Consider the following 14,435-nt stretch of genomic DNA (forward strand, 5'->3'; position numbering starts at 1 on the left):
TTGTTGTTTCATATTTTGTTTATATTTTATATTGTATATTTGATTTATAATTGTTATTTTTTTAAATACAACTCAATTCATCCCCATATTGTGTTAGTCATCTGGGCAACAAATATAATCGACGAAATGAGATTAGTTAAATACGGTAGCCTACCAGAGGACTCTTCTTGCAAAAATCTTGAAAAATAATTAATAGCAACTACATGAATTTCCTCCGGGGAACTAAAATAGGTACCATCTTGAAGTCTCATATTCAAAACTCTTTTCTTCCTTTTATATGATAAATAGGCATGAAAAAATTTGAAATTTGGGTCTCCTTCAAGTCACCACTTAACTTTCAACATTTGAGCCAATCTAATCTCTTCATGATGCCTCCATTTAGCCAACTCTATCTGTTTCTACAACATCTCATGTTCAATCCCAGGGTCCCATTCATTTAGCAAGGCTAACTCCAAAACATCGATTACTCTGCAAGATCCCGAATATGTGAATCAATTCTACCAAAGATGCGCGTATTCCAATCTCGCAGAGCCCCCCCTCAGCTTCTTAAGTTTAAGGGCTAGCTTCAAAAGACCAATACCACCTACATCCTCTTGCAAAAAAGAATGAAAACTTGCATGCTCAGTCCACATTTGCTGGAAACAAAAAGGAGAAGGACCATAAGAGAAAGTATCAAATTGAAACTCCATAAGCATCGAAGAATGATCTAATGTTGATCTTCATAAGTAATTGTTGGTTGCATTTGGCACTTTAGTTAGACAACTAGCATTCAAGAAATATCTATCTAGTTTCGCCCAACTCCTTAATAAACCACTCTGCCCATTACACCAAGAGAACCTCCTTCCCATAGACTTCATTTCAATAAGACCGCACTGGTGAATCCAACAATTAAAATCTTAATTGATGCTCTCGGATAAGGTGATCTCCCACCCCAACGTTCAGAATTCTCCATTATGATAGTAAAATCTCCTGCAATAAGACAAGGCTCATAGCCTAGGACCTGGCTATTTAACTGCTCTCATAAGGCTCTTCTATCAATCATAGTGCATTTGGCGTAAACAAAACAAAAAAGGAAATTATTTAGACCATCGCCAACTCAAGGTAAAATAAATTGCTCACTGCTTAAAACCAATTGAACTGAGATAACATCCTGCCAAAACACCCAAATTTTCTCGGCTACCCCTTCATTAGTAATCAACTAATCCATATGTAAGAGATGCAACAAACCCTGAGCTTTCTCAGACGATGTAAAAGGTTCCATCAAAGCAACAATTTTAGGTTTCATTTTAACAACCAACTTCTTTAATCTCCCTTTCAAGGTACATAGACCTCAGATGTTCCATGATAAAATTGGAGCAATCATAGAGAAAGTTTATTAGGTTTGGCTAACACCCAAGACGATCTCTGAACATTTGCAAACATCTTCAGAGCTCATTTTTGTTTAAATTCCTGGTCTTCATTTTCAGTGGCATAATCTTTATGTTTAGCAAAGATCTCAACGTCAAGTTCTGGATCAGGTTCAGAAACAAAGTCATCCAACGTAAAGGTCGCAGCAACAGGCACATTAGCGTCATCATCACCATTGGTTGCCAGAAGTCACTCTCCTACAACCTCTTGAATATTTCCAACCCTTTTCCATCTGTTGTTCACCCTCTTTAGGCAAATTCTCTTCACCCGGCTTATCATCAACATTGGTTTCCTCTATTGGGATATTACAGGAAACCTGCATTCTACGTGAGACGCATCCTCCTCTTGAATATGGATTGGTTCCACCAAATCCACAATCTGGGGAGGCAAGTTTTTACTAGTGTTGCCAAGATTAGAGTCTGAAATAACCAATGTACCTTTGCCTATTCCAACCTCATCCAGCAGGGGAGCACCTTTAACTTCCTTCACGGTTTCAGTCTCTAATCTCTCATTCCTCCCTCAAACTTTTTCACCATTCTGCAGGTACACACATTGTGCCCTTGAACCTTGCACCGAGAACAGAAAGCCGGTAAGGTCTTATAGATCACTTTCTATTTACGACCACTCCCTGGCAACCTGATCCAAAAATAAGGAATTGGCTCCTTCACTGTGTCCATCTCCAAAAAAAGACGTGCACCATCCGTATGAGTTGCATAAATCGTCGGGTTGTCTCTGTGAATATAACGGCCTATCGGTGCAGTGAAGATTTTTAAAAAGGATTCTTGGTAAAAGTTGGCTAAGAGCCCTGACAACACAATCCAAACAGAGACCAAAGAAGGTTCTTTGTTGAAACTACTGAACCAAAAATTTAGTGCAGTTTTACCTGTAAGTATATAGGTGTTGTAGTACCTAACAGGGTCGAATCCACATGGATTGACTTATGTGATAAAGAAAATAACTCAAACAATGAAAATAAATTACTAAAATGAATGTGCAATCAAATAGAAAAGAAAATTACTGAGATGAAGATTTTTAAAGTATCAAAATAATACTAAAATGATAAAATAAATTGATATGGAGAATGATTAAGGTTTCGAGGATCCGTCTAATAATTTAAAATATTACTTCCGATCGATTTACTTCAATTAAACTAGAATAATGATACCGTTTAATTGAAAGATTTAACATTTAAGGTTAAGAAAAATAGTTACTAATGATTAAGCATGAACGATTGATGATTATAACATTTACAAACTCATTTGAATATCACAAGAATTTTTTAAGCATTCACTGTATTCAGAAATCACAATGAATCAAGATAAATATATAGACAATCAAAATATCCAATAATAAGATCCTTCAACCGATCAATCTCACAAAAGAAATTCTAATGTTGATTCGAAAATAATGTTTAAATTACTTGACTTCACCTCTAACCTTAGTACAAAAATTTAGCTAACCATGTTCATCACAAGAGTTGTAAAAATCACAAAAATATTCTCCATGATATAAATAAAATAAAATACAAGAAAACAGTCACAAGAAAGTAAAAGTGAACAGAAGATGGAGCTTTTCTTTCCGAAAAGTTGAAGTCCACGGAAGAAAAAAAGTAAAAACTTCCACTCCGTTTCGTCCCACGTTCAAAGCTACTCCACCCCCCATTTCTGTCTAGCTATCCCAAAAAAAAAATCTATCCCTCACCAGTTTGTCCAAATGAAAGGCTACTCCCACCGACAGTCAACCCAGCAGTCGTGCCTCTTTGTTCTTCTTTCCCTTTTTTTTTTTTTTTCGTTTTCATTTCCCTTAAAAAAACCAAAGCTTCTCAGCTTCACATCTCCTAGTCATCCAGTCACCACCTGCCTTATCTCCAGAAGCAAGCCTCTTCCCTCAAGTCTCGGCCCCAGACGAAAAAAAGTCTCAAAACCCGTTACCCTTTTTTTCCTCTCAAAACAAAGACCCCATTTTTTTTTTTTGTCCAAGCCTTTTTGTTTCTCCCTCACTTCGTCCAGTTAAGATCCCTCTTCTCAAAAGCCAGAACTGACCAACCACTTTTCTTTTCTCTGGGTCTACGTCTCCCTCCAAATGGAAAACAGAGCCCCTAAGCTAAAAGCTGTCTTTTTTTTTTTCCCGTGAAGCCCAGCCAGTCTTTCCTCCGTTTCTCCATAAAACACTCCAAAAAAAAAAAAATGTTGTCCATGTCTCCATCCCAAAATGAGAAAAATCCAACTCCCCTTTTTAGACCACAGCTCCTGTGCACCTTAAATGCAGTGTCTTCAGCGTGCACCTTCCTACTACCTTTGCAGAACAACTGTTGCATCCCACTTTCCTTATTGCACTGCATGTTAACATAAAAAGGCAAAAAAGTAAATTATCAATCTAATTTAAAAGCAGTAGAATTAAGGAAAAGAAGTAATACACTAGAAATAGAAATCTAAAGATAAATTTAAAGGAAGAATAAAATATAAAAAATGTGTTGTGCATGTGAAGAAATATTATCCAATTAAATCATAGCTATAAAATTAAGCATAAACATGATATTAATCAATTAAAAATCATAACTCGTATTTATGCTTATTAATCATTTTTTCATCTAAAACCAATAATAATGTCATGAGATAATCAAAATGTATTGGTTCTAAATGTATAAAATCTGTAATATTTCAGCTCAATCATTCTTCATCTTTATTGAAATCAAGTTTCTAGTGAAACACACGGTATTGGACCATTCACCTCGCAAACTTCACGCGAAAGAGCTTTCCAAGAATCTGATTCATTTGACATGCAGACAAACACGTTTCTAGGACGCCTCGTCATTGAAACAACTTGAAAGCATGAGAGACCCCAACGATTATGAATGTAAGACCTTATAGCATCTAGAGAAGGCCTGTGTCGTAGGAATTTTAGAACAATGGAGAAACATAAAGGTTTAGCGGATCGAGCAATCTCCTCCTTAGAAAATTGAAAACACAGTTCATCATCTACATACTTAGGCCCATGATTAGATATAGACATCTCCGAAATTGGTTGAGGCACCGTCGATATGAGATCAACTTGCCTCTACGTCGGCCATCATGGAGCCCCCTTAGGATTTTATACCAAAACCCTAGTAGAGCCAAAATATTCAAAAAAACCCTCGGAGTGCATCACTATGAGAATCTAGATTTGCTAACACTAGGCTAAGCTTTAAGTCTTCATGCTGACTGTTTGCTTTTACAAGCCCGCCCCCTTGAGGGAACAAACATGCCCACAAGCAGTAGGTCCTAAAGTGTTGCAATCTGAGGATTGAGAGCGATCTGGAATGACCAAGATGCTAGTCAATATTCTCCCAAGGACTACTTCTGAGTACTGCAAGCTTATTTTCTTCAAGCGAGCGTACACATCCCAAGCAAGATAATTCTTCATAGGTTAGAAGTAAGTCCAAAAAATTTCCATATGGGATATTTTCCTAGGAGGCTTTGATTGGAAATTCACGATGGGAAGTTTAACTAGTTGGAAACTTCCAATCCTTCAATCCACAAAGAACTTTTGGTCCAAGGTTTTCATATGGGAGTATTGAGACTCCAAGAGAACCACTTGATACCCAGTACGAGACCCAAAGTTGCATTGATTCCTACTTTGTTTCTTGATGCCAGGAACATGCAAGAATTCATGTGTGGTTAGATTAGGATTTGTCACATCTTATTTATGTGAGATGTGTCAGGGTAGTAAGGTCTGACTAGTTCAATTAAATGGTCCATTTCCGAGTTGATCCATATAGTCCAATACTCACGATTTGACACGACATGAACATGACCCACATACACGATTTGTCATCCCTATCCCTTAACTATAGGAATTATAAAAGAAAAGAAAACTCCCTCCATTACGTATGTGGCATGAGTTTATGGGATAATTGTTAGGTAAAAGAGTGTGTATTAAGGGTGAAGAAATGCCATGAGGTGACCAAAAAGGAATGTGCAGAAAGCCAAAATATGGGATGGTGAGGAATAGACATAGCTAAGCAAAACACATCTTGTGGCCCATGCCCACAATCGGCCGATAGGAAGTCTACTAGACTTAATAGGAAGTCTACTAGACTTAATACAACAACAAACCTCATCCCTTTTAGAGAGCCACGACGACAACATAGGGACTATTGAGTTACTTGTGCTGGTGGGACATCTCGCCTTCCATGTTATACTCTGACAAGAACAATTCTCCTTGAGGTGTACTTTGATTTCGATAAATACCCAACTAGGTACTTGTCATTGAGAAAAATTTAGCGACTATTCCCAAAAATGTTTTAGTTCAACTTCTGACTTAGGCATTGGAGTTATCTCCCACTGGGATCACCAGAGACCATGTTTTGTTTAATAGGTAATGTTCACTATAGTTTGGGAATGTTTCTGGGGCAACTGGGAATTGTTTCAACAAATGATTACATTTGTGGATTTTTCTTCAAAGCTTTTACTACATGAAGAAATTTTTTTGTTGGCATCAACAAACACATTTTCCTATACACTTCAAGATCTAGAAATAGTCGCTATGGACTAACATATGACCAGAGAAGTGGAGCTGCAGTTCTTAGAGCGGGAGGAGAAGCTACAGAGGATGACCGTGGCTGGAGGCTCTCAATAAGGAAAACGAGTTGAAGTTGGGCCTAGAGAGAAAGGCCACTAGATTGAACGAGAGCGTAGACCATGACCAACACCAAGATGAAGAGTCCCCGAGTGAAGGGGGAATAGACCAGATCGAGAAGGAGGAGAAACACGAGAAGATGGAAAAGCGAGTAGTGACATTGTCAGCCGTGGAAAACCTACTTAACAACACAAATCTACAAGGAAATAGGTTTCCTCTCTCCCAAAAATTTAGAGGTCCTTCAATGAATCTTTACAATGGATCCAAGGACTTGGTGGAGTATTTGGATTCAAGATCCACATGAAATTGCACGCGTGATAGGCTTTCCCTTTACACTTAAGGGGATGACCAGATGATGGTTCAAGAGTTTGCAAACCAGATTGATCAAGAGTTTTGATGAGTTGGGTTGGCAACTCCTCATGCAGTTATTCCCAACAAGCGGAAGAGACAATTGGCCACCTTTCTTCTCACCGTGAAGCAAAGAGAGAGGAAACCTAGAAAGATGACATGGCCCCCGATTGTTCGTGGGTTTGTAGCATGGCTGTGTTTCTTTGAGCTAACCCATGATCATGTTGTGGCTTGTGGCTTGGGGCAAAGAACAACGACTAGTCAATGCTATGGGTCTGAGTAGAGAACCATGAACACGATTGGTTGTGGTTTTATGTAGTGACCCACGACCACATCATGGCTAGTGGCTCGAGGTAAAAAACCACGGCTACTTGGCCCTGGTTCATGGGTATCTCATGGAGAACCACATTCAGGAAGAAAATGTGGGGAGGAGGAGGTGACGAGAGGAGGAGGAAGAAGAAGAAGACGATGAGGATGAGGATGAGGAGGTAAAGACATGCTATGGGGCTAGGGTCAGCATTAAAAGAGGTTATGAAGAAGATGGGGATGGCAAAAGTTAGGCTTTTGTCCTTCTATAATACCCTATGTGGGGGATGGGTAGGGCTACCCACCTACACCCGCACCTGCTTTTAACATTTTAACAAAATCTTGCCAGCTACGGCTTACATTGCGAGATAACTCCCAAGTTCCCTGCCACATTAGGAGCTCTAGGAAAGCACTCACTTCGTGGGGTAACTTACTAGTTTCCTACCCATTACCCTACTCATCGCACTAAGTGCTCAAGTCAATCATTGGCGTTGTGGGGTAACTTACCAGTTTCCTACCAATTACACTAAGCAAATAAAAAATAAAAGGAGTGTATCTGTGAACCTCTTCACAGAATGGGTAACATCTCTTATCTCCCTTGTTGAATAATTTCTTGTGCCTTTGTTTTGTTCCTTTAGTTTGTCTTACATTTGTTGTGAATTTTTGTGTGTTTAGAATGTATGTCTGTTTGGACTAGAAATCAAGCATCACGATTAACTAGGACTGAGTCATTTTCATCCACAGAGTCTGCATCCATATCTTTTGAGTCATCCTCTGAAAATTTAAGTAACAAGGCTGAAAATGAGGATCGGGAAATCTTGAACTAGAATAGGACATTAAGAGAGTACTTACAGCCAGTCAGAACTAGATCCCCTTCCTGCATTATTCAACTTTTAAATGCATACAATTTCAATTTTAAACCTGGGATGATCCCATTGATTCCTCATTTTCATGGAATGGAATCTGAGAATCCTTATTTGCATATTAAAGAATTTGAAGAAGTGTGCTCCACATTCATGGATGGGACATGTACTGAGAAAGTGATTAGGTTGAAACTGTTTCCTTTTTCCCTTAAGGATAAAGCCAAACATGGCTAAATTCTCTAAGGCCTCGATCCATAAGAACTTGGCAAGAGATGCAAACTGAGTTCTTTAAAAAATTCTTTCCCATGCATCAAACAAATGCCGTGAAAAGCCAGATTATGAATTTTGGGCAAAAATGGTGAAACTTTTTATCAAAGCTGGGAAAGGTTTAAGGATTTATTGAATGCTTGCCCTCATCATGGTTATGAACATTGGAGAGTCATTAGTTTTTTCATGAAAGCTTGCATCCCAAAATGAAACAGTTTGTTGAAACCATGTGTAATGGTGACTTCTTTGGCAAGGATCCTGACGAACCTTTTGAATATTTCAATTATTTGGCTGAGAATGCCTAGTCATGGAATGTTTCTGATGTTGGGGATAGGTCTGAAAATGTAAGGGGTATAGTAAGGGGTGGAAAATATCAACTCAAAGAGGTTGATGACTTGCATGCTAGGATAGCCCTGATTTCTAAGCAATTAGAATCTATTGGACTGAAAAAAGTTAATGAAATGCATGTGTTGCCCCCAAATGCTGATAAATGTGGAATTTGTGAGGACCAAGGGCATAGCACCCATGCATGCCCTACCATACCTGCTTTTAAGGAGATATTGTTAGATCAACCTATTGTTGTGAACATGATTGCTAAGAATTATTCAGGGCCATTTTCTAACACTTACAATGCAGGCTGGAAGAACCATCTCAATCTTAGTTGGAAAACTAACTAGCAAGCTTCTTCCTCCACATCACCCTACATGCCCTATGCACCACCATCAGGACCTTCACATTACCCCAACCAGCCTCACTTCACCCAGAAAAGAATTTAGAATAGTCCATACAACAACTCACTGTTAACCTCCAATAGTTCATGCAAAGCCAAGCAACCATAAATAACCAAAACTCCCAAGCCATAAATGACATAAGAGGAATACTCACAAAAGTGACTACAACTTTGAGTACCCAGGAAAAATGAAAGTTTTCAGCCCAACCTTAACCCAATCCACAAGCTCAGCAACCTCAAGTAGAAGGGCTCAATGTGAAGGCTGTGAAAGCCATCACAACCTTGAGAAGTGGTAAGATTGTGAATAAGCTTGAACATATCATTGGGAACTCAGGTAAGGAATCTAACTCAAAACCAAATGGTGACTTACAAGTTGAAAATTCTGAGATTCCTGAGTCCATTCCTGCTCTATTCCTAAATACAAAGACCCTGGCTCACCTACTATCTCTTGCATAATTGGTGATGCCAAAATTGGCCAGGCTTTGCTTGATTTAGGATCAGGGGTAAATCTGTTACCCTATAGTGTGTATGAACAACTGGGATTGGGTGAATTAAACCCTCTAGGGAGATGCAGAGAAGATTGAACCTTACATTGAAAGAGGTAGTCAAGAAAGAAGTCCTGGAATTATTAGACATAGGTATTATTTACCCTATAGCAGATGGTCAATGGGTAAGCCCCATTCAAGTGGTATAAAAAAAATCTGGTATCACAGTGGTCAAGAATGAAAAAGGAGAATTAATAACTACTAGAATGACAATCGGATGGAGAATGTGCACAGACTATAGAAGCAGCTTCTAGGAAAAACCATTTTCCTCTGCCTTTTCTTGACCAAATCTTAGAAAAGGTGGCTGTGCATGAATTTTACTGCTTTTTAGATGGCTCTTCTGGGTATTATCAAATCAAAATTGCCCTTGAGGACCAAGAAAATACAACATTTACATGTCCTTTTGGGACTTTTGCTTTCAAAAGAATGCCCTTTAGCCTGTGCAATGCCCCTGCCACCTTTCAAAGATGTATGTTAGGAATTTTTAGTGATTTAATTGATGACACAGTTGAAGTTTTTATGGATGATTTTTCAATGTTTGGAAAATTTTTTGACTCATGTTTAGCTAACCTGAAAATTGTTTTCGCCAGGTGTGAAGAAAATCAATTACTGCTTAACTGGGAGAAATGTCATTTTATGGTACAACAAGGAATAGTCCTTGGGCATATTGTGTCTGAAAGGGGTATTGAGGTTGACAAATCTAAATTGGAACTGATTGCAAACTTACCTATCCCTAGAAGTGTACAAGACATAAGATCATTTTTAGGCCATGCTGGTTTCTATAGGAGATTCATAAAAAACTTTAGTTCAATTTCAAAACCTTTATGCCATTTATTGATGCATGATGTTAGTTTTACTTGCTCTAAAGAGTGTCAAACTGCCTTTACCCAGTTGAAAGCTAACCTCATTACTGTCCCTATAATTCAACTGCCTGACTGGACATTACCAATTGAGATAATATGTGATGCCAGTGATTTTGCTGTTGGGGCAGCATTAGGCCAGAGAAAAAATAAACTGCCTCATGTAATATACTATGCTAGCAAAACCTTAAATGATGCTCAGAAAATTACTCTACTACAGAGAAGGAATTGCTAGTTGTAGTATTTGCATTAGAAAAGTTTAGGGCCTATTTTCTTGATTCTCCTATCATTATCTTTATCGACCATGTTGCACTGAAATTTCTGTTAACAAAAAAAGATGCAAAACCTAGGCTCATCAGGTGGATCCTTTTATTACAAGAATTTAACATTACCATAAAGGATAAGAAAGGGGTGAAAAATGTTGTAGCAGATCACTTGTCTTGGCTTTCCTTGGACTCAACCATTCAAAATCTCCCTATTTTTGAATCTTTTCCTGATGAGAATCTATTTGCAGTCAATATTTTACCCTGGTATGCTGACTTGGTGAATTTTCTGGTGATAGGTCAAACTCCAGCCCATTGGACAGCACAAGACATGAAAAGAATGAAAGCTGAGGCTAAGTTTTTCTTTTATGATGAACCTTAACTTTTTAAATATTGCTCTAACCAAATAATTAGGAAATGTGTTCCTGATAATGAATTTTTTGCCATACTCACTTTCTACCATTCTGAAGCTTGTGGTGAGAATTTTTCTACTCACAAAATTGTAGCTAAGATTTTACAAAGTGGTTTTTATTGGCCAACAATGTTCAAAGACAGTTACATTTTTTGCAAATATTGTGAACCTTGTCAAAAACTATGGGGAATTACTAAAAGAAACATGATGCCAATGTAACCAATTCTAGTTCTAGAAATCTTTGATTGTTGGGGCATAGACTTTATGGGACCATTTCCCTCCTCTTTTGGTTACCTCTACATTTTGTTTGTTGTTGACTATGTGTCAAAATTGGTTGAAGCCATTCCATCCAGAAACTGTGACCATCACACTGTCTTGAAATTTCTCAAAGAAAATATTTTTGCACGATTTAGTATGCCCAAAGCCATAATCAGTGATAATGGGTCCCATTTTGTAATAAACCCTTTGCTGTTTTAATGAACAAATATGGGATCCATCACAAGATTTCCACACCATACCATCCTCAAACCAATGGCCAAGCTGAATTAGCCAATAGGGAGATCAAACATATTCTTGAGAAAACTATCATCCCTAATAAATAAGATTGGTTTGTAAGGTTATCTGATGCACTTTGGGCATATAGGACTGCTTATAAAATAATTTTGAGAATGTCACCATATAGACTAGTCTATGGTAAAGCATGTCACTTGCCTGTAAAGGTAGAACACAAAGCTTACTGGGCCATTAAATAGTTTAATTTTGATGCTGACCAATCTAGTTCATCTAGGAAGTTGCAGATTGCTGAGTTGGAAGAACTTCGAAGGGATGCTTATGATAATGCCAAATTGTCTAAAGAGCGTATGAAGCACTTTCATCACAACAGACATATCGAAATGAAATCTTTCTACCCAGACCAGCAAGTGCTGCTATATAACTCCATATTACAGTACTTCTTCCCTGGAAAGCTGAAATCTCAATGGAGTGGCCCTTATATGGTAAAATCTGTGACTTCCCATGGAGCTGTGGAATTTCTAAACCCTTAGAATGGTAACACCTTCAAAGTTAATGGCCAGAGACTAAAACCATTTTTCTCAAACTTTCCACTTGAAGAGACCACTCTGAATCTCCTTAATCCCATTTCCTTTTAAATAATTGCCTAAACTTATTAATAAGGTTTCCCTTTTGGGTGTAGTACTTTTTTTTTCTTCTGTGCATATTTCTCTTTGAACACGCTACACTCAGGTACTGCTCTAACTCTGCACTTTCTCACTCTTTCTCATGTTTATAACTCTGCACCATTAAGGACAATGCTTACATTCAGTGAAATTTAGTTTCAGTCTTATGAAATTCATCTCAGTGTCATAATGTTGCACATCACAATAAACCACCAGAGGCATTGTCAATGATTGGTTTATAACAGCAGCAACAATTTCTTTATACACCTCTTAGGAAGCTTGATTAGACTTGATGAAATAAAAGCATATGAAAATTTGGGTCAAAAAAGGGGTTTCTTTATGTGAATATGTCTCTTTAACCAAGATTGTTATCATAAAAGGGACTCCTACTAAGTATTGACACCACTTACACCTAGACAAATTGGACTAACACTTTGTGGGTATTAATCTAATCAGACTAAGCAGTTGTTCAAGGTCTCTAATGAATCATATCCTATTGGCTTAGGAAAAGTGCTAGTAAAGTTTTATACTTAAGAAAATGGACAAACCAAGGATCTTTTTCTTCAAAAAAAGAAAAAAAAAAAAGAAAAAAAAGAAGAAGAGAAAACAAATTTAGTGTAACAAGAAAAGGCTACCTACTTTCGGGACTCTTTGTATGGAAAGGTCTTTCAAAGTGGAGTAGTGTGAAAGCCACTTTTACAATGGTTTTGAATTAGAGAGAAAGAGAGAGGTTAGGGCCCCACTTGAACAACTGCTATGCATGAGACAATTAATGACCTCTGGTGGCCAACCACTCTATATTCATGACACACAATGATCAGCAACATTTATCTTTATTTGATACTTACTGTGGTGATCAAACAATTTTTTGCATAAACTCCTTCTTAGAACTAAAATGTCTACTGCATTCTGGAATTTTGTCTGATTGGTAATTTCCACCCATGAAGGGTATAAGGGTAATTGTTGATATTTGTAACCAAACATTATATTTGCTAAGAGACTAGCAAAAGGTAAGTTGGGGGTGTGATTGTCAAGATATTTTGGTCATAATATCTGCTTACAATTAAGAGAAATCAAGACAAAATAGTCCAAAAGGTGAGATTAATTGTGAGATTTTTAGATAAAATCCTTGACCTTTGGAATTGCTAGTTAAGAGGATAAATGTACTATTTTACTTGTTTGATGGGCTAATTGTTCTGCTTGCAGGTATTAAGGCCTAGTCCTAAGAATTAAAGCCCAAATTAGCATGTGGACCAGTCTTGAGTTCAGACCCGATGAGTGAAGGCCTGTGTGAAGGCCTCTGCTGCGGCTTATCCTCATTCATCAAGAAGGATTGAGAAATACCTCATCCCTTAGAGGGCAGAACCTAGAACTAGAGAGGATTCGGTTAGAAGAGAGAGAAGATGGAGATGATGGAAGGAGAGAATAAAAGGAGAAGAGGCGTACCACAAAAAGGGGGAATCGATTCACGTTCATTCTTGGAATCCTCAGTTCAGTTTTGCTTTAAGAATGATTGTAGTTTTTCTTACTTTTTAGGGTTTCCAAATTATCTATCAAATGATGATTTGAAGCTAATTTCTATAGCTAGGGTTGCAAAGGAAGGGGTTTCCTTCCTTCATTATCGATGGTTATTTGTTGTTGTTATACTTAATATAAATCTGTTGCTGTATTTTCATGCCCTATTTACTATCGGTTTGGAAAGATCTCTTGTTCTTGACCTGTTGTAGACTCACGGCACATCAGGACCTTGAAATAATCAATGATCTATCCACTGTGAGTTTTGAGATAAAAATGGATGATAATGCAGCGAAGGTTTTATTCCAATCGGTGCCTTCATCTGAGTTTCACTATTCTTTGGTTCTTAAGTGTTATTGTCTTGATTGAGTTAACATGAGCAGATGCACCCAGCAACTATAACCTGATGATAGAGGAAACCCTAACTCTGTGTCCCTAGTATTTACACTTTCTGACAAATTTAAATATTGTTGATCTGGATTTTAGGTTTGCATTATTCTTAGAAGAATTGAATCCCTTGCTTCACCTGTCACACTTCTAAATAATCATACATTTAGTGCAATTCATTGCATACAGCCCCTCTTTTGCATTTGAGAACAAAAATCTTTCATAAAGGTAGTAGTGATGCCGAGCTGCCCAAGGAACCTGAGGTGACAAAGAGTCATGTCAAGGTACCATTCCTCAAGTTTTAAAATCAAGTAAGCGAACTCTAAATCCTAACAATGAAATCCTAGAGAATCTAATGCAAGTAAAAATCAATCTTCCTCTTTTGCATGTGATTAAACAAGTTCCTACTTGTGCAAAAGTTCTCAAGGATTTATGTACAGTTAAGAGAAAGCACCATGTGAAGAAGATAGCATTCCTGACAGAGCAAGTTAGTATTCTAATTGAGCACCATGTACAAGGATCCTAGTTGTCTACCATTGCATGCAGCATTAGAAATCATGAGTTTGGACAAACTTTGCTAGATTTAGGAGCTAGCCTGAATCTAGTACCATATTCAATTTATTTGCAGTTGGGGTTGGGAGAAATCAAATCAACTACTGTGGTGTTACAATTGGCTAACCGTTCAATCAAAGTAGCCCGTGGTGTGGTAGAGGATGTTTTAATTCAAATTAACAAATTTT

The 14,435-nt window shown here is 37.7% G+C and overlaps 1 non-coding gene across 1 annotated transcript; it reads right to left on the reverse strand.

Annotated features, from left to right (window-relative positions):
* Positions 1–7,861: 7,861 nt before the first annotated feature.
* Positions 7,862–7,965, reverse strand: LOC122308614. The gene has a single exon (XR_006242133.1). It is a non-coding gene; the product is annotated as a small nucleolar RNA R71 (small nucleolar RNA).
* Positions 7,966–14,435: the final 6,470 nt, after the last annotated feature.

Source organism: Carya illinoinensis, chromosome 4 (genome assembly GCF_018687715.1).
Source record: "Carya illinoinensis cultivar Pawnee chromosome 4, C.illinoinensisPawnee_v1, whole genome shotgun sequence".
Taxonomy (NCBI): domain Eukaryota; kingdom Viridiplantae; phylum Streptophyta; class Magnoliopsida; order Fagales; family Juglandaceae; genus Carya; species Carya illinoinensis.